This window comes from Pongo pygmaeus, chromosome 5 (assembly GCF_028885625.2).
Source record: "Pongo pygmaeus isolate AG05252 chromosome 5, NHGRI_mPonPyg2-v2.0_pri, whole genome shotgun sequence".
NCBI classification, from domain to species: Eukaryota; Metazoa; Chordata; class Mammalia; order Primates; family Hominidae; genus Pongo; species Pongo pygmaeus.
In genome coordinates, this window is record NC_072378.2 from 33,234,784 (window position 1) to 33,253,716 (window position 18,933).

The following is an 18,933-nucleotide window of genomic DNA, read 5'->3' on the forward strand; positions in this document are numbered from 1 at the left end:
ATTTGTGAATTTTCTGTCAAATCAGAAAAGAATCACTGGCATTGCCTTCTTCCCACACATGCATAGGATAAAATAGCTCTACTGAACTTTTTATTAATCAAACAGCCCGAGAGACAGCTGAATGGCTGAACCAAGCAGAGAGTGGAGACTTGGGGAGGGTAATTCCTTGCTGGGCCTTAAAAGGAGTCCACAAGATGGAAAAAAAACGCAAAAGCCAAATAAGATGAACCTCTATTTAGGCCCCAGTGAGAGCCTGCTTGACTCTGATCTTTCATTAGCTGGCTCAAAATTTTGTTCTTAAATAATTATTTTTACTCAAAATCAAGAACTGTTAGAAAATAAGAAAAATTATGGAGTTTTGTTGTTGATTTCCACCTCTCTACATATATATATGAAATATATATCTCCTCCCGATACACATGCACACATGCAAAAACATATTTAACTGAAACAAAAGTTTCATGAAACTATAGTTACTCTCATTACCTGTGATGCAGGCAAGTATTTTCAATTCTATTTTATTCTATTTCATTCTACTTGGAAAAAAAAAAAAAGTCTTTTGGTCTCAACATAGATGGGTTCTGACCTGCAGTTTCAAGCCAATACGTTACAGTAAGAGTAAATGTAGGGTTTCTCCCAGTTTTATCTGGCAGTCCCAAAGTCAGGATGAGAGTAACCGATGGAGCATCATCTGTACGCTCCACGTCTGAGGAGGAGGTCTGGGAAAAGATCCAACGTGTAGGACGGGCGCGGAGGCTCAGGCCTTTAATCCCAGCACTTTAGGAGGCCGGAGGCGGAAGGCTAACTTGAGGTCAACAGTTCTAGACAAACCTGGCAAACATGGTGAAACCGCGTCTCTACTAAAAATACAGAAATTATCCAGGCGTGGTGGTGCGCACCTGTAGATCCAGCTCCTCGGGAGGCTGCGGCACGAAAATCGCTTGAACGCGGGAGGCGGAGGTTGCAGTGAGACGAGATCACACCACTGCACTCCAGCCTGGGCGACAGAGCGAGACCTTGTCTCAAATAAAAAAATAATAATAATAATCCAATGTATCCCTAGTCTGGCTTTCAGGGTCTTAAGATGAGGTTCGGAAGTGGACTTAGGAGCCTTAGGAGCGCAGCCAGTGCTGTGGATTCCCACATCCACGGGACCTGCGGTTTCGGGTTACTTCATTCAGGGATAGATGACGTCCCTCATTTCTACCTACCAGTGGGCTGGTCAAGATTCTCATTTATCGAGTCAGTTGGAGTGGGCTTAAGTAAGTTCTCAGCCAAGGCTGTGGGATCTGGAGGACCAGATATCCCGACCAAAAGCCCCCCCTCCCACTCCTTTCACACGCCTGCCGCAGAGGTGCACGGGTGGGAGTGGGGAACTGAGGCAAGAAGCAGATGGGGCGGCACCGAGAGAAGAGAAACTACCCTAGAGGAAAAGCTCGAGCTGTTACCCCTCCCAGCTTCTCCCGCCTCCCCACTTCCCCCTCTTTCCCCTCTTGCCTCTCTCCAGCTTTTCTGGTCCAACCCTCTTCTGCGCCTAACACTGGCACCTCCTTTTCTTCCGGCTGATGAATAATTGTCCGCATAGCAGCCTCCCTGGGACACTGAGGGACGGGAAGGTTAGAAGGAGCCAGGGCTAGAGTCCTGAAAGGTGACAGTCAGGTCGCAGAGCCACAGCAGTCACTCTGGGACTCTTTCTTCCGGGTGTTTCTCCAGCGCCAAGCGGGAGAAGACGGAGCCTGGGAGCTGGGACTGGAGGAGCGGGAAGCGCAGTATCGGGACCACGGCCCTGGGACCAGGAACAACGCAGACTATCCAGAGCAAATTTCTACTTCAGCCAGCGCAAGGGCGCGAGAACCTGGCGCCGAGCATCTCAGGCCGCCGCCGGGAGCCCCCTAAGCGACTCGGGGAAACTTGCCTATCCTAGAAGAGGCGGCGAATAACCCCGTAGGGAGTTAAGCGGCCTCGGCCTATGGCGTTTCTCCCGCCTCCACGGCGCCGAGCCCTGATTGACGTTCAGCCAGGCCAATCATAGCTTCAGCGTCTGAGGCGCGCGGAGCTGGAGCGCCCAGGGCACGTCCGCGGATCCCAAGGATGCAATCTCTCCGGCGCCGCCACCCGGGCGGCAGTACGCCTGAGGGGGTCCTCCGTGTGCGCGCCTCCCGCCGCCGGCACTGAAAGGCCTGCACCTGAGCCTGGATACTTGAACAGAGGCAGACACTGCGGCTCAAAACCCCAAGGGTAGGTGCCTATTGTGCAGAGTCCGGGAACGTCTGCCTGGAAGAAGAGTTCCGGCGGCTCCCCGAACACTGGGAGAAAGCGCTTGGATGCAGTTGCAGGGTGAGATTTGGGACGGTGATTGTGTTTTCCAGCAGGCGCTCAGGCGGGGTGGTGAAGGAGGGTTACAGACCTCTAAAGATTCCTCTCTCGTTGGGGTGAGGTGGGGGACAGCAGTGAGAGTAGTTCTCATCCCTGAGCCTCCTCCGGGCCGGTCCGTGAAGGAGAAAGAAGGGGAAGGAGAAGGGTCTGCCCAGGCCTTCAGACACTTTACTTTGTGGGAGATGTATGTACTCTGAGTGTCCCTGCTCTAGCGGGATTGTTAAAGAATCCAGGTTCTTGGGGAGTGTCTCAGGAGAACACTCCAGGTGATATCCTTATTCTTCCTATTTTTACCGTGGTTTTTTTTTTTGGATATAACTTGTTCCCTTTAACCCGAGGTGGCCTTGGTGTCTGGCAGCTGTTTTCTCTGCCAGGCACCACCCTCTGGGCCTCACATCTTCATCCCTCAAGTCCGCTGCCTCTGAGCTGCTACTTAGATGTGGTCTGTTTCTACCTCTGCTGGACCAGAAGTTTGCATTAACGCCCCCACCCCATCCTGCAAGACCAGCGCTTCCAACCAAGGGCTCTCTCCTCTGAACCTAGAACCTGCTTGGAAATCTCAGTATTTCCTCTATGCCCAGGTGGAGATTGATGTTTGGGTTTCACATCTCCCAACTCTGTTGGGTACTATGTCGTTTCTCAGCTTGGTTATATGTGCCTCCATTGAGTGGACCTTATCTCCAGAATTTCTCTTAACCCTCCCTGTGTATTCCCCGGCAATCCTCTTTCTTTTTTTTCCTCCAAATCCCCCTCCCCCCACCAGAAATGACTTTACCCCTGTGCCACTTCTGTCATGGAGCACTAAGGAGCCGTACCACACCCAGTGCCAGAGGTGGAAGGGAAATGAGGTTTGAAATGTAGGGAACCAGAAGTTAATCTGTGGGAAATTCTTTCACTCCTCAGACGTGTAAAGATGTGTTGGAGACTCATCAATATATATTCAGTAATTCAGCATATACAATGATGACCATGTATTCATTTTTTATGGGAATCAACAATTCAGAATGATCAACAATCCTTGTGTGTAGAGGACGTGAATCTATAGGAATGTCACACATAGTGAGCACAACTGTGAGTGAAATCCCATGTTTCATGCATCCCAACAGTCCCAAAAGGAGCCTCCAAATGTGTACGGGATTCAGACTTGTAACTTGCATCTGTCTATGCACTAGCTATGTGAGCTGTTACCTCAGTCTTGATGAGGTTACTCAGGAAGTCTGGGATCTTGATTTTTGCCAGTCACTGATCACCTGGCTACAGGAAAGGAGACCTAAATCCAGAACTTAAATTTATGAACACCAGGTCTGTGGGCACTAGACCTCAGAAGTAGGTGGCTATTGGTTGGTCCCTTCTGGAGTGAGGCAGAGATACCTAAGCCATATGCAACATAAAAAGTTGCCTGAGCCCCTCAGCCTGAGGTAGAGTAAGGAAGAAGAGGTGGAGAGGGACTTTCTTCTCAGACCAGGGCAATCGGAAGCCGTCAGATGCCTTCAGTAGAGAATCCAGCACAAAGAGGATCATAAGTCATCTCCCCGCTTCTCTATAGTCATCATAGATGTAATTGCTAGCCTACCCTTCCTTGGTGCTCTGGTTAGTAGAGTGAAGTTGAGATAATATAGATGAAAAAACTGAGCAGAAAGGGAGTGAGGATACGGGGCCTCTTCAGTTTGCCTTATGGGCTTCCCACTCTAAAATAGATGAGGTACACAACATTCTGGCAGTGTCGCACTAGGGCCAGAGTTGGTAGCTCACAGATGTACGATAGACGATGGAAGGAGTATGCCTCTCAGGCAGGCAAGTTTAGCCTGGTAGACAGAGGATGTGGCTTAAAAGTCACTGCCTACAAGACCAGTGCATGCAAGTGAGTCCCTGCTGCTGCTTGCATCAGAGGAGGTGAGGCAGAAGGCTGATGAAAACCCACCAACTGATGGTCAGTCTGAGAAGCAGTCAAGATGGAGAACTGCAAAATTAACAGCATAAGTTTTCCAGGAGTCTCAGTGCCCAATGTCAGGTCTACCAGGGATGTCCAGCCCCTCTGGTCAGAGCCCCAGCAGCCTTGTCTGGATGTGGATCCCCTCTGCTTATTCACAAAGACCTGGGAAGCTGAGCCAGGAACCTGGATAGTGACCAGAAAGTCACCCAGACACCTGAGAAATGCCTCTCTTATATCCAAGAGATCCCTGTGTGTAGAACACATGAATCTATTGGAATATCACACACAATGAGCAGACTCTTCTTACACTTACTAAACTCTCTTCGTAGATTTACTAAATTTTTCACCAGTGACTCAATGGAAGGAAACCAGGTCCCAGACTCGATTTAAAAAAAAAAAAAAAAAAAAACACACACACACAAAAAATTCCTTAGGTGAGCATGTATGCATATGTAAATGGTACTATACAATGGTATGGTTGGATAGTCAAAGGAATATCTAACCCAAGTGTACATAAGGAGTAAATTTGAAGTCAGAGGAAGTTGGTCATTGTACGAAAGTAACTGCTGCAAGAAAGATTTCTTAGAATGTAACTGTCCAATGTGAGGCATTTATGCCTCTTTTCCTCCATGTTTCTAGTTTCTGCCTTGGGTTTGGCATTTATTGTTTATCCTGCTTCAAGTATAAGACTAGTGGTTTATTTGAGGGCCCACAACTTCCACTTCTACCCTGGCATCACACAGATAATTTTCTCAAGTCATTGTATTTTCACTGGTAGTAAAAGAGGATATCTTCATCTTCAAATAAATTAGGGGGACGGATTCAAATTATGAGGGAAAAGAAAAATTAGTTCTTCTGCTGTGGGGAAGAGTTACTGAAAATTAAAGGACAACCTACTGAGCTGAAGAGAGCTTTGGGGTTTGGTAATTTGGGGTATGAGGTGGGTCTTCAGGAATGCCAGGGCTTCAAGACTAGTGTGTCTCTCCCTTAGTATGTTCCTCCTCAGTTTGAGAGGACTTCCTGGTAAAGGACTGAAAGAAATGTCCACTCCATCATGTCTCTGCTGACACCTAGCTTCTCTTCTCCAGTTATAAGTCCATTTTCCTATTGGGGTAACACAAGGAGGAAGAACAGCTCAGGGGTCTTCCCTTCACATCTCTCCTACAAGGATTGTGAAATGTCATATGCCTCCTCCCATAGACTTAGATAGACCTAAAATTGTCAGTATGTGTCCAGATAGTTGCAAAAAAATATATAATTTCCAACATATTCTCCATGTTAACACTTTAAAATAAAACTGTTAATCGCTCATATGTTCAATTCAATCTAAATATCATAATGTTTTGACACCTATTATCATTAATTTAAAAAATATACAAACAACCTCTTTCTTAATGGTTGGAAATTTTACATTGCTCTTTTTTTCCCCCCCTTTGAATTCATATTTTTATTCTACCCCCCATGTAGAATTTTTCTTTTTCTTTTTTTTTTTTTTTTTTGAGTTCTCAACCCTGGTTACATCCTAATGTAATTTTTTTCTTTGTTCTTGGAAATCTTTTATTGAGCCACCTATTATACTTCTTTGCAACAAAATATGTTCTTACACTGAATTTTTAATTTCTTGTTGTAAGTATTTAAAAAGTTATATGGGCTGGGTGCAGTGTCCCACACCTGTAATCCCAGCACTTTGTGAGGCTGAAGCAGGAGGATTACTTGAGCCCAGGAGTTCAAGACCAGCCTAGGCAACATAGGGAAACCTCATCTCTACAAAAAAAAAAAAAAAAAAAAAAAAAAAAATTGCTGGACATGGTGGCTCCTGCCTGTAGTTTCAGCTACTTGGGAGGCTGAGGTAGGAGGATCACTTGAGCCCAGGAGGTCGAGGCTGCAGTGAGCCATGATCATGCCACTGCATGCACTCTAGCCTGGATGACAGAGTGAGATGCTGTCTCAAAAAAAAGTTATATGGATTAAGATAGGATTACCAACTGTTAGAGATCAAAATAATGTCAATACAGATTGGATATGCCTTATTTGAAATGGTTGGGATCAAAAGTGTGTTGGATTTCAGATTATCTTGGATTTTAAAATATTTGTATATACATAATGAGATATCTTGGGGCTGGGACCCAAGTCTAAACATGAAGTTCACTTATGTTTCTTATATACATTATGCACATAGCCTGAAGGTAATTTTATACAATATTTAAAATGACTTTGTATGTGAAACGAAGTTGTGTTAAGTACAGTACTTACATGTGGCATCATATTGGTGCTCAAAAAGTTTCAGATTTTGGAGCATTTCAGATTTTCTGATGAGGGTTGCTCAATCTGTAATACACATTTTGGTAAATAAAAGTATAAGTTTGTAATGGTAAAATTTAACTGGAAATGCATCTCTTAATGAGATGGATAGGGACTTTATTTTCCCAATTTCATGTTGACAAATGTTACTTATTGTTAATGAATCTGGGCTGTATATTATTTCAGTTAAAAAATTTTAACATGAAAGAACTAAGGAATCTTGATCATATAAATGAATGAGAAAATAAAGACTTGTTGAGGCAACTTCACCCAATTTTTAAAATTTCTTCTTAGTCGTATGCAAAACTCACATAATGGGCTATTATTAAATAATATTTTTAATAATCTATCAGCTGACAACTCAAGTATAAGGTTCTTCTTCAATTTTGTTGAAAGCAAAGAATTAGAAACCACTTGACTTGCAAAACTATTTTTATACATACATTAGGTTCTTTCACTTTTAGTTTTTAGAACTATACCAAAGACTTATAAAATAACTAGTCTTATAAAATAACTAGTCTTATAAAATAACTAGTCACAAAGTCTTATAAAATAACTAATAATTATACCTGCTGCTCTTTCACTTAGAGATACCTTGTTGATGAATCTCAAATTAGATAAAACTAGGGTTAAAGAAAAACAACCCCCCACACACAAAATTGGAGATCAAAAATCAATAGGTTCTTAATAAATATCTCTTCATTTTTTATGTCATCTGGAAGTGCCTTTTAAAACTATGACACAGAGATGGTGCTGTATAGTTTACAGTTCGTGTGTGTGTGTTTAATTTCATTGTTGTACAAAATGGTTAATTTTATAATCATGCATTTGATAGATGTAGAAGAGTGTGTCAACCTCCAAGCGGGAGAAATTAATCCAAAATAAATGAAGCTGGATTTCTAAAGTTTAGAGCATCACATCTAAGATTGCATTTGGGAACATTTTGTTTTGTATCCATACACAAATGAACTTCTGTTTTTAAGAACACAATTTAATCTACTTAGTGGAAATCAACAGCAAAATGAAGAGAAGGTATTAGATAATTAATAAATATAGGTTTACAGAAATTCTATTACTGACTGCTATTATATGCATTAATTACAGCAGAATCCACAGAACATTTCCATCAAATTAAATCTTACTCTAGGAGGTATGTGATAAAAATAAATAAATGAACAGAGAAATAACACCATACTATAAACTGTTACCCAAGTAGAAAAATATATTTACGTGATCCAGAAATCTTTGGTAAAAATTAATGAAAATATTTCCCCTATTAGTCAGAAGAAGTTCAAGAAAACATACATTAAAATACCTTCAATATGTGTTTGTTTTACTCCAAGATGTGATGTTGATCTGTGAGAAATTAATGTTGAGCGTTTTGCCTCCACTGCCTTGAAATAATGCAAAATAAACAACAGAGCTGGGGGCAGTGGCTCATCCCTATAATCCCAGTGCTTTGGGAGGCCAAGGAGGGAGGATCGCTGGAGCCTGGGTGACAGAATAAGACTCTCTCTCTATATATATGTATGTATATATGCTTACGTAAGTGAGAGAACTCACCAAGCTCTTTGTTAGTATTTAGAGTGTTTTGTAGAAAGTTAATATTTCTTAACTTTTTTTTTTTTTTACAAATTTAGAATATCCTAGCTCTGAGACAAAAATTGGGAACTTCAGCATGAGTTTGTCACCTGAATGAAATAAAAAAAATAAGTTGAAGGCTGGGTGCAGTAACATATGCCTGTAGTCCCAGCTACTCTGGAGGCAGAGTCAGGAGGATCACTTGAGCCCAGAAGTTCAGGAATTCAAGACTGGCTGGAGCAACATAGCAAGACTTCATTTCAAAACAAACAGAAAAAAACCACCACCTTCAGTATTTCTTGCCAAAGCAAAGGAGCCATTCATTCTTTACGATGGTCAGGAAAGGAAGCATCAAGGTCATCAAATGAAAAATTTTCAGCATTTCAGCCTCTCTGCTCAGGGAAATATCTGAATCTAGAATATCACAACATAAGCCAAAACTGCCCCATTTCTCATGCCACATGTCACGCTTAACACAAGGTTACTCAACCTCAAGCATGGTTGGCATTTGGGGCTGAATAATTCTTTATTGTAGGGGGCTGTCCTGGGCATCATAGGATGCTCATGAGCTACCTCAGTCTCTACCACCCACTAGATGCCAGTAGCATTGACCCCTGATCTCTCTACCCAAGTTGTGACAACTAAAACCGTCTCCGGATAATGGAGGAACCTTAAATGCATATTGCTAAGGAAAAGCCAATCTGAAAGGGTTACATACTGTATGAGTCCAACTATATGGTAGTCTGGAAAAGGCAAAACCATGGAGACAGTAAAAAGGTAGTGGTTACCAGTGGTCCATGGGAAGGGTTGGATGAATAGGTGGAGCACAAAGGATTTTTAAGGCAGTGAAACTATTCTGAATGATACTGTAATGGTGGATACATGTCATACCTTTGTCAAAACCAATAAAATATAACAACCAATAAAATAGCACAAAGAGTGAACCCTAATGTAAACTATGGACTTAATGATATATCAATATTGGCTCACCAATTTTAACAAATGTACCACACTAATGCAAGATGTTACTAATAGTGGAAACTGAAGGGAAGAGGGCTTAAGGGGACATATGGGAACTCTCTGTAATTCCTGTTCAGTTTTTCTGTAACTGTTAAACTGTCCCAAAAAAAGTCTGTTTTTATAAGTGGAAACATGGTTTTATATGGACTAAAATACTTTAGTTGCCTTTTTATTTTACACATGGTGAAATTAGAGCAGGGCATATTTTAAACTCAAAATTCACAAAATTAACTTATGAAAATGTTTACCCAGATCAAGAATATTAAAGAAACTTAGATTAATATTGTTACCTTGAATTTATTTTACTGAGTAATCCTCTAAGACTCCTGTACACATTATTAATCTAGAAGGATTTTTAAAGTCTTTTTATGACAATTAATTATTGGTCTACAGTCAAATTGCATATCTCCATTAAACTAGAGTTACATTTTTCCATTTTCTGATCCAAAAACTTTTTAGGAACAGGAAATGTTTATTTTAGAAAACAAGAACACTTCTTAAGCATTTGCAGTTAACAGTTATTTTCACATGTGCTTGTACTTATTTTACACTTGTCAGAACATAGTATTTACCTTTGAACCAAGGTTTTATAATAAGCAAGCACTTTTTTTTTATTTAGAAGTCACATTTTCCAAGTAGAAAAATCATTAAAAATTCAGTCCTCTGAAGGCTAATTTCTTTAAATCATTTAACCTAATTGTTTAAGGTGTAGATTGGAATTTTTCTCAGCACTTTCTTGAAAACAGGTGACAGGGAACCCTATAGGTTCACAAATCCTAGACTTTGATTATATAGCCCAGGCTCGAATTTTTCTCAAATGTTATGAACATTCAAAGCATTAGGAGTCTTGGTTTCATTTTTTAATTTTTTTTTCTTCTGGGTATATTTGAGACTCATCTTGGATTCAAATAAATTAATAATAGTCTCATGAAACCGATAAAAATGGGAGCTCCATTGAACATGAGAGACATTGATTCGTAGTTTCTAACATCCTCCAAATGAGGATCCCATCCCTAATTTAGATGCTTCTTTCAAAGGAGGCTCCTTTCCTTTGTTACCTATAATATAGTCACACCAGTCCTGAAAAAACATGGAACAGACTCCAGATCTTTATATTTCATACTCTAAAGTCATACAAGCCTATCTGCATTTCCTCTAGTGGAAACTGTATAGCTGGTCATCTTTCCAGGGCCCTTTTATCAAGAAAAAATGCAGCTTCTACATTTGTGCTGCTTCTATACCAAAACAGCTGCAATCTATATGGTATGGTTCTGGATGCTGTTGTATACCTCATTCTTCATTTCTCACCTAACCCATGTGCTATGATTTGAATGTTTCTCCCCTGCAAAACTCATGTTGAAGTGTAATTGCCATTGTAACAGTATTAATAGGTGGAATTTTTAAGAGGTGATTAGGGTGGGATTGGTGATGTTATAAAAGGGTAAGTTCAGCCCCTTCTTGCTCTCTCTCTCACCCTTCCACCTTCCTCTGTGTGATGATGCAACAAAAAAGCCCTTCCCAGATGCCAGCATCTTGATTTTGGACTTCTCAGCCTGCAGAACTATAAGCCAATAAATTTCTGTTATTTGTTATTAGTCTGTGATATTCTGTTATAGTAGCACAAAATGGACTATGACGCCATGTGTTTACACAGAAAGAAAAAAATCTCATAAGGTAATTGCCCCTAAATCTGCAGAGAATATGTTCTGATATCCTCAGTGGATGCCTGAAACTGCAGATAGTACCAAACCTTATATATACTACATTTTTTTTCCCATACATACGCATGTTAAAGTTTAATTTATAAGTTAGGCAGAGTAAGATATTAACAATAACTAATAATGAAATAGAAACATAACGATGTGCTGTAATAAAAGTTATGTGACTGACGCCTCTTTTTCTTCCTCTTTCTCTCAAAATATCTTAATATTTTCAAGCCATGGATAACTGAAACTGCAGAAAGTGAAACTGTAGATAAATGTTAACTCTATTTAAACAATAAAAGAAATAATTATATTCTTGGGAAAATTAACGATTATCCAACAGCCCGTTTGCAAAGGAAAAAAAATGCATGTATTGGAAAAAAATCTCAACCACAGGGTTCCCTAAGCTTTGCAAACAACAAATAGCATCCACCTATCCATCCTCAGAGAGCAACAGTTTTACTGTTATTTAGAAAAAGCAACCATTTCAGGCTGCAGGTTGTGCACATCAGCACTTCCCAGCTCTCTACTAATATGGGAAAACTGACTATCCCTGACTTCAGTTTTTGTGAAGCTAAATGCCTCACTAGAGTCTAAACTGAGACTAATTGGAGATCATAAAATTTTACATGCTTGCTAGAGGTGGACCACGATTTTGATTGGAAACTTTCCAGCAACCAATTCTAAAAGGTGTTAATGGTGACTATTTTCTAAAACAAATCTGAAGAGTAACTAATGTGATAAGACCAGATATATATTTCTCTGGTAAGTCCCTATAAAAAGAAAGCTAGGTAATTAAATAATCTCTCAACAATATTGTTTTAGGAAACCCAATAGAGAGTTTCACAGGCCTGTTTCTTATGGGATTGCTCAATGTAGGTAAATATTATCAAACCAAAAAGTAATTTTGTAACAGGAATTCTACAGAGCCCCAATACCTTACAGAATGATGAGTACAACAATAGAAACAAATAGAAGATAACCTAGAAAAATAAAGCGAATAACTCTTAATGGCATGAGTTAGGTTAAGAAGAGCTTCCTGGAAAAAGACATCTGAATAGAATTTTAATAGATATAGCTAGGAATTTCCCAAGCAGGTAGAAGAAGGGGGACATTCCAGGCAAAGGAATCATGTCAATGCAAAGGTAGGGAGTCATGAATCAATATGTTCGGGTTTTTTTGTTGTTGTTTTTTGTTTTATAAAGAGCTATAATAGGCTGGGCACAGTGGCTGTAATCCCAGCACTTTGGGAGGCTGAAGCAGGTGGCTCACTTGAGCCCAGGAGTTCGAGACCAGCCTGGGCAATATGGCAAAACACCGTCTCTACAAAAACAAAAAAAATTAGCCCTGTTCGGTGGCAAGCGCCTGTGGTCCCGGCTACTTGGGAGGCTGAGGCGAGAGGAGTGCTCGAGGTGGGAGGTGGAGATTACAGTGAGCAGAGATCACACCACTGCACTCCAGCCTGAGCGACAGAGAGAGACTCTGTCTAAAAAAAAAAAAAAAAAAAAAAAAAAAAAAAGCTATAATAAGATCAGCTTACTAGACAATACAGTGAAATGGGGGAAGCTAGAGAGGTGGGCAGTGGCCTCTTATGCTATGTAAGAGATTTGACATAAAGTAAGTTGCCAGAGTTCTGAATGAGGGCATTAGAAATAGTAATGAACAGGAGAGCATACACTTAAGAGCTGTCTGCTGTCTGGGAGGTGGAATTTACACTAAGTACTGAGTAATAGAATGAAGGGGTTGAGGGAAAGGTAAGAATCTAGGGTGAGTGTAAATCTTCTGGTTCAGGGGATAAACAACAGGAAGTCATTGAAATCTATTGGCCTATCCTGCATTTTGAAATTATTTTTACTCATGTAAGATTCTGTGACATTATATGGTCATTAGGAAATATCTGTTTACTGAATTATGCAGGTATTCGAAACGTTCAAACATTTCATGCAGTATCAAAAACTCAGACTGGCTGCATTGGCTCATGCCTGTAATCCCAGCACATTGGGAGACCAAGTCAGGAGTACTGTCTGAGCCCAGGAGTTCAAGACCAGCCTGGGCAACATGGCAAGACCCCATCTCTACAAAATTTTTAAAAATTTTCCAAGAGTGGGGTGCACATCTGTGGTCTCAGCTACTTGGAAAGCAGGAGGATCACTTGAGCCCATAATGTTGAGGCTGCATTCAGTGAGCCCTGTTCATGCCACTGCAATCCAGCCTTAACAACAGAGCAAGACCCTGTCTCAAAAAAATATTGTATTCATTAATGTTGCTGCTGCTATCAGAAAAAATTCTAAGTATCCCACAGTAGCAGATACAAGCTTTTCAAAATTCCAACTTCTACTTTTAAAAGCTTAAATTTTAGCACTGGCAACAAATACAACTAGTTGTTTTCCCTAAAGTGATAGTATCACTGTTTATTTTCAAGAAAATGTCTGCCAAATTCCCAAGTCTGAATAATCAATTTTCTGTCACGTTTTTTTTCCAAGTGAAAAGGTGGTGTTTCCATGAAAGAAAAGAAAAAGTGGCTAATTCAGCTTGCAACTCAAACAAGTGTTTTTCCTAAAGACAACTATATTTCAGCATGCAGTAGAAGTGTTTTATGGGTACATCACATTGTGTCACAAAGTATATTTTTTAAATGTGCTTAAGGGTTTAGATTTAGTAGAAAATAATTTTTACAACTTCATCAAGGACATTATTTTAGTAAAACTGATTTTTTTTTTTACTACGGTGTGTGGTGGTGAAGAATACAATGACTACTAATAAAATTTGGTGCCATTGCCTTAATTCATGCTAAAACACCAGTCATTTCACCCACCGTTGGATAAAATCCACCATTTTTGCACCATCAGTGCAAATGTTAACACAGTTAACACAGTTGTTGAGGATAAACCACCAGATTCAAAAAAGTCATATAACACTTTTAATGTTTCAGAACCCCTGTTGCCCAGAATTCACATAAAAAAAGATCATCAATGGTCAATTGATGCTGATACCTGATGAATGAAAGCAAAACAGGATGTATAGGCATCTGTAGATCAGTCCCTTTGTAAGGCTAAGGTACAATTCTTTAGATGACATATTAACTCAGTCGTTATGTTTGCAGTTAAATCTTTAATTTGACAAGTTATTGCATCATTGGAAAATGCCAGCACTATGCATTCTTGTGGTGATTTTTCATCCAGCAGGTATTCAGCAATGTCAACTGTTCAAGCCTTTATTAGTCTCTCTTGATTGTGTGTGCTCCTCTAGCCAATAAAATAGATGGCTTATCCTGTAAGAAGCTTTTAAAGAGTGTATTACATCTATATTTAGGTTATTTAATTCCTCTTTTAAATAAATTCTGAATGATTGGTCCCAAAATGATACTGCAACTTTGTTGGAACCATATTAGTGTTTGAAAATGTTTTACTGCACAAGACACAATATGATAAATTATTAACATCTATAAAGCTGAACGAAAGATCACTTTCAACATATTTTTGTTATGTATAGTTGCACTCAGTTTCTTTGGAATAGATTTCTCCTTTTTATGAGGAATCACATAACTTGCTAATATGTCAATGTCATCCTTTTCAGCATCTCTAGACATAGGCAATCTAGACACCAGAAAATGTGTTTTCTCTTCTCCCTTTTTAAAACCAATCATCCACCCTATTCAGATAACATTTTTTAATTAAAAACATTTTTGAAAAATATATATTGCAAAACAACAAAGTAAACATAATTTTTGTTATGTTTCTGTGTAAAAGCAGGAAAAACTTTAGGATTTAAAAATGATTTCTTGGAAGATAATGAGATTACAGAGATTATAACAGGTATAACTGAAGATAGCTGCTAAGAGCATGGTAGAAAAGAAATAATTTCTAAAAACTGCATATTTATACCGTAAACTCGCTACCTTTGAAAACTCTAGAAAATACAATACACAGGCACACAATCTGTTAGGTATCAGAGAAATAGTCATCACTATTCATCACGTGCCATTGTTGTCTTTGGCGAACTCTTCTGTACACTTATGAGAGTGAGAGTAAAAAAAAGGCAAATAACATCTTAATTTTCTGAATATTTTTGACCTTGTTGACCCTCTAAAAGGATCCAAGGGATCTCTCCCTCCCAACATCCCCAGGAATCCTCTGATCACATTTTGAGAACTGTTGGATAAGTCAGTTAATATTGCAGGAACATAGGCTATCACCATGGGGAAAAAATGAAACCAGATCTCTACCTCACACCATTACAAAAATAAATTTTAAATGAAATAAAAGGCTAAATGTGAAAAGGTAAAGGTTTAAAGCTTTGGGGGGGAAATGTAGAATAACTTTATTATCTCAAGGTAGATAGCCTAACAATACCACATGCTGAAAGAGAAATGTGAAGAAATGGGAATTTGCATAGAATCTTGGTGGAAGGGTTAGTTTTCCCACTTATTTCAACTACTTATTTCACATATGCAGTGTTGTACAAATTTAAAGAGACAAGTATCCTACAGACAAGCAATACTATGTTTACGTGCCCTAGAGACCTGAAGACATTCTCAAATACAAAAACAAAGAAGTATGCATAAGGATGTTCATTGCAGGTTTGCTTATAATTAGTGGAAAGTCAGGGGATGCCCATCAGTGCATAAAAAAGTAAATAAAGTTGTATTGCCTTTCTACAATATATTGTGCAACCGTTAAAATAAACTAAATGTCCATATTTCACAAGGACAATTCTCACAACATAATAACAAATGATATGCACTAACTTTAAACTAGTAATTGCATCTGGTGAGGGAAAAGAAAGGTGGACCTGAAGTCAGGTGCAAACAGCACAACTGTATTTGAGGAGTGGTTGCATGACTGTTGTTCCATGTATTTTCTGTATGTTACAAATATTTACTATTAATTATAACAACATTAGATGTACTCTAACTCCTTCATGCTGCTAATTATAGAATATCTACTTTGTTGACTAAACCCTTTAGCATAAATATATATAATCTATTTCTGTTAATGGTTCTTTGGATAAATAACAGTTGACTTTGTTCCTCTGCTTAGTATTTTAAAAAATCTATTAGTTTACCAATCTCTTACTAATTTTTAGTTTTAATATTTGTATTAAGTATTTTAAACACACAGAAAGACTAATGAACCCCCATTACCCAAACACCCAGCTTTATTAAATCTTAGTATTTTGTCCTATTTGTTTCAATAGTTTTTTTAATAAATCAGTGACTATAATAAAATTGATACCTCTGAATCCTTCCATTTTCTTTTCACCGCCCCCAGATATAACCACCAACGTGAAGTCAGTTTTATCACTGCTATTCATGTTTTTAATATTTTCACTAAATGTTTATGAATTCTTAAGCATTATAAAGCATTATGTTATAGAGTTTTTAAGTTTTATAAAATATTATCTAATACTGTTACTTTAAGAAAACCTGTAGTAACCCCTTCTGAAAAAGATTAATCACACATAATTTGTTACATATTAAAATAACTGCTCCTAAATAGTGATGTGGCCTTGGGCAAGCTCTTTGAAGTTTCTCTGAGCTCCAGCTTTTCCTTATCTGTGTGGTAAAAGAGTATGAGACTATGTCTGCACTCTCTTTCAGATTATAAGTCTCTATAAATTATTCAACTCAAATGTCCCCATGGGTTTACTTAAAGGATAGTTTTGTCCACTTATGAACAACTCTGTTTCATCAAAATCAGAATTTACTGAATGTTCATTAGTTTTAACTTTTTTAGGTGGTTTGTCACAATTCCTTTCAATGCTGAGATTTTCAAATATATTGCAACCATCTAGAGGACATTCTTGAATATTCACTGTGAGCCTGATGCTATGAGAGGTGCCAGAGATACAAGAGGGAACTTGACAGGTACACTCTGTCTCCCACAAAGCTTATGGCTGAGTTTTTAAAATATAATTCAAGCTTTTCAGGAACAGTCAATCCATAAAGCAATAGGGAGAAACGTTTCCAATATCAAGAGGCACTGATGAATGAATGTGTGAATAACTAAATTTTATAACTTTTTTTTGTAGACATAAAAATAAGCATTCACTGTGTGATCCTTAAATCATTGGCAGAGTGTAGCCTATAAATGTCTGCAAATACCTCACCAAAGGCTAGAAGACATTTTGCCAGAAGGAAGTAATGTTTACATTTCTATATTTTCTTTTTCCTTTACATATGCATTTTGTCTTATGCCTATGTCTCCTTCTTAATAGGCTTTGACATGAACCCAAAGCAAATGTTTCCTATTATTTTATCTATTTATTGAATATACATTGTTTTCTGAATGCTATTCCTTTCGTTTACCAGTTCTAGTAGTCTGGGTTTGCTCTTACTTCTCTTTACTCTAAAATGGTTTTTTTAATGTGTAACACAGAACTTAGTGCTTGGTTATATACAGGAAGGCATTGTTTTCTAAAAACACTGGTTTACAAAATGGAATGTGCACACTACAGGGAATGTGCAAATGATCCTTGAGGATACAGGAAGGAAGTGTTAAAGTTTCTATTTATTTTGGTAACTTATAAACTTTCTATTTGTTACAGTGTGAGTTTTGGTGTATACAGTCAAGCCATATGCTAGTACATGGGATAATGTATAAATAAACATGTAAGTGTCGATAAGTACTCAACTATTTTTTACTGAGAGGGCTTTAGGCTTTTTTTTTTTTTTTTTTAAGTTTCAATACCACAGTTCAAATGTGTGTGTTGGTCTTATCTATGTAATTGTTGTGTGTGCTCTTTCAGGGAATGGTGGTGTCTTATGTCTCTTACTCTGTCCAAAGGACCTTGTATGTATAAATGCGAATAAATATTTATTGAACTCCACTAATAAATGATTCCATTCTTCAGACCATCAAACTAAGGACTACCCTTTGAACATGCTTTGGAAACATTTTCATTAAAGCTAAAATGTCTCAGAAATGTTTAATTAAAAAATAAAATTGGCTGGGCGTGGTGGCTCACGCCTGTAATCCCAGCACTTTTGGGAGACCGAGGCTGGCAGATCACAAGGTCAGGAGTTTGAGACCAGCCTGGCCAATATGGTGAAACCCCGTCTCTACTAAAAATACAAAAATTAGCTGGGCGTGGTGGCGGATGCCTGTAGTCCCAGCTACTCGGGAGGCTGAGGCAGCAGAATCGCTTGAACCCAGGAGGCGGAGGTTGCAGTGAGCCGAGATCGCGCCACTGCACTCCAGCCTGGGAAACAGAGTGAGACTCTGTCTCAAACAAAATAAATTAAAAGGGAAGACAAAGATATTTTTCTTTGTACCAGTAGAAGGAAGATTTAATGAAAAATAAACTGCAATAGTAAATTTAGAAGTAATACTGAAAGAGCAACTGGGAAGTCTTAGATGAAGTTGTCACCAGCTTCTTCAAAGCAATGAAATATCCAGTTGTCTCATTTAATTCTCATTTGGTATAATTTTTCATTGATAAGAATAATTCATAATTAACCTGCTTACATATGCTTCTTAAATTTTAGTGTACATAAGAATTACTAAGAAGTAGGCTTAAATGCAAATTCTCAGGCTCCAGCCCAGGAATCCTAATTCAGCAGTTCTAGAGGTGATTCAGAAATCTGCATTTTCATGAAGTACCCTGGATGATTCTAATGGATGTTGTCTGTAACACAACTTTCAGATAAATGTCCTATATAAGCATATTCTATCTTGCCACTAGCCATGAGAATTTGATTAAAGAAACAAATCTAAGAACCCAACTACTAGTCTATTACTCCAACCATTCCTTATTGCCAACTGTGATCAGAAGTATGAAAAAAACAGTCCATGTTCTTCCTTAGAGGAAGACCATATCCCAACTGTGAAATGGTTCAGACATCTTGGAACTGAATATGGATTGTGATCCTGATACCCCCAACCCTCACTGTTCTTCATATACCAGCTGAGCATTTCATAATATTTATTTGATAAACCTTTCCTTGGTCCTGAGCCTCCTTGCTTCCCGACCTACTCCATGTAGCCTGGCTACTCTTATTTCCATGAGGTGGGCTGTCTT

At 38.7% G+C, this 18,933-nt stretch overlaps 1 long non-coding RNA gene across 1 annotated transcript; it reads left to right on the plus strand.

The window, feature by feature from the left end:
- The first annotated feature begins 1,545 nt into the window (after window positions 1-1,545).
- Window positions 1,546-17,992, plus strand: LOC129038178 (uncharacterized). Its single transcript, XR_008503094.2, has 2 exons — window positions 1,546-2,337; window positions 8,251-17,992. It is a non-coding gene; the product is annotated as an uncharacterized LOC129038178 (long non-coding RNA).
- Window positions 17,993-18,933: the final 941 nt, after the last annotated feature.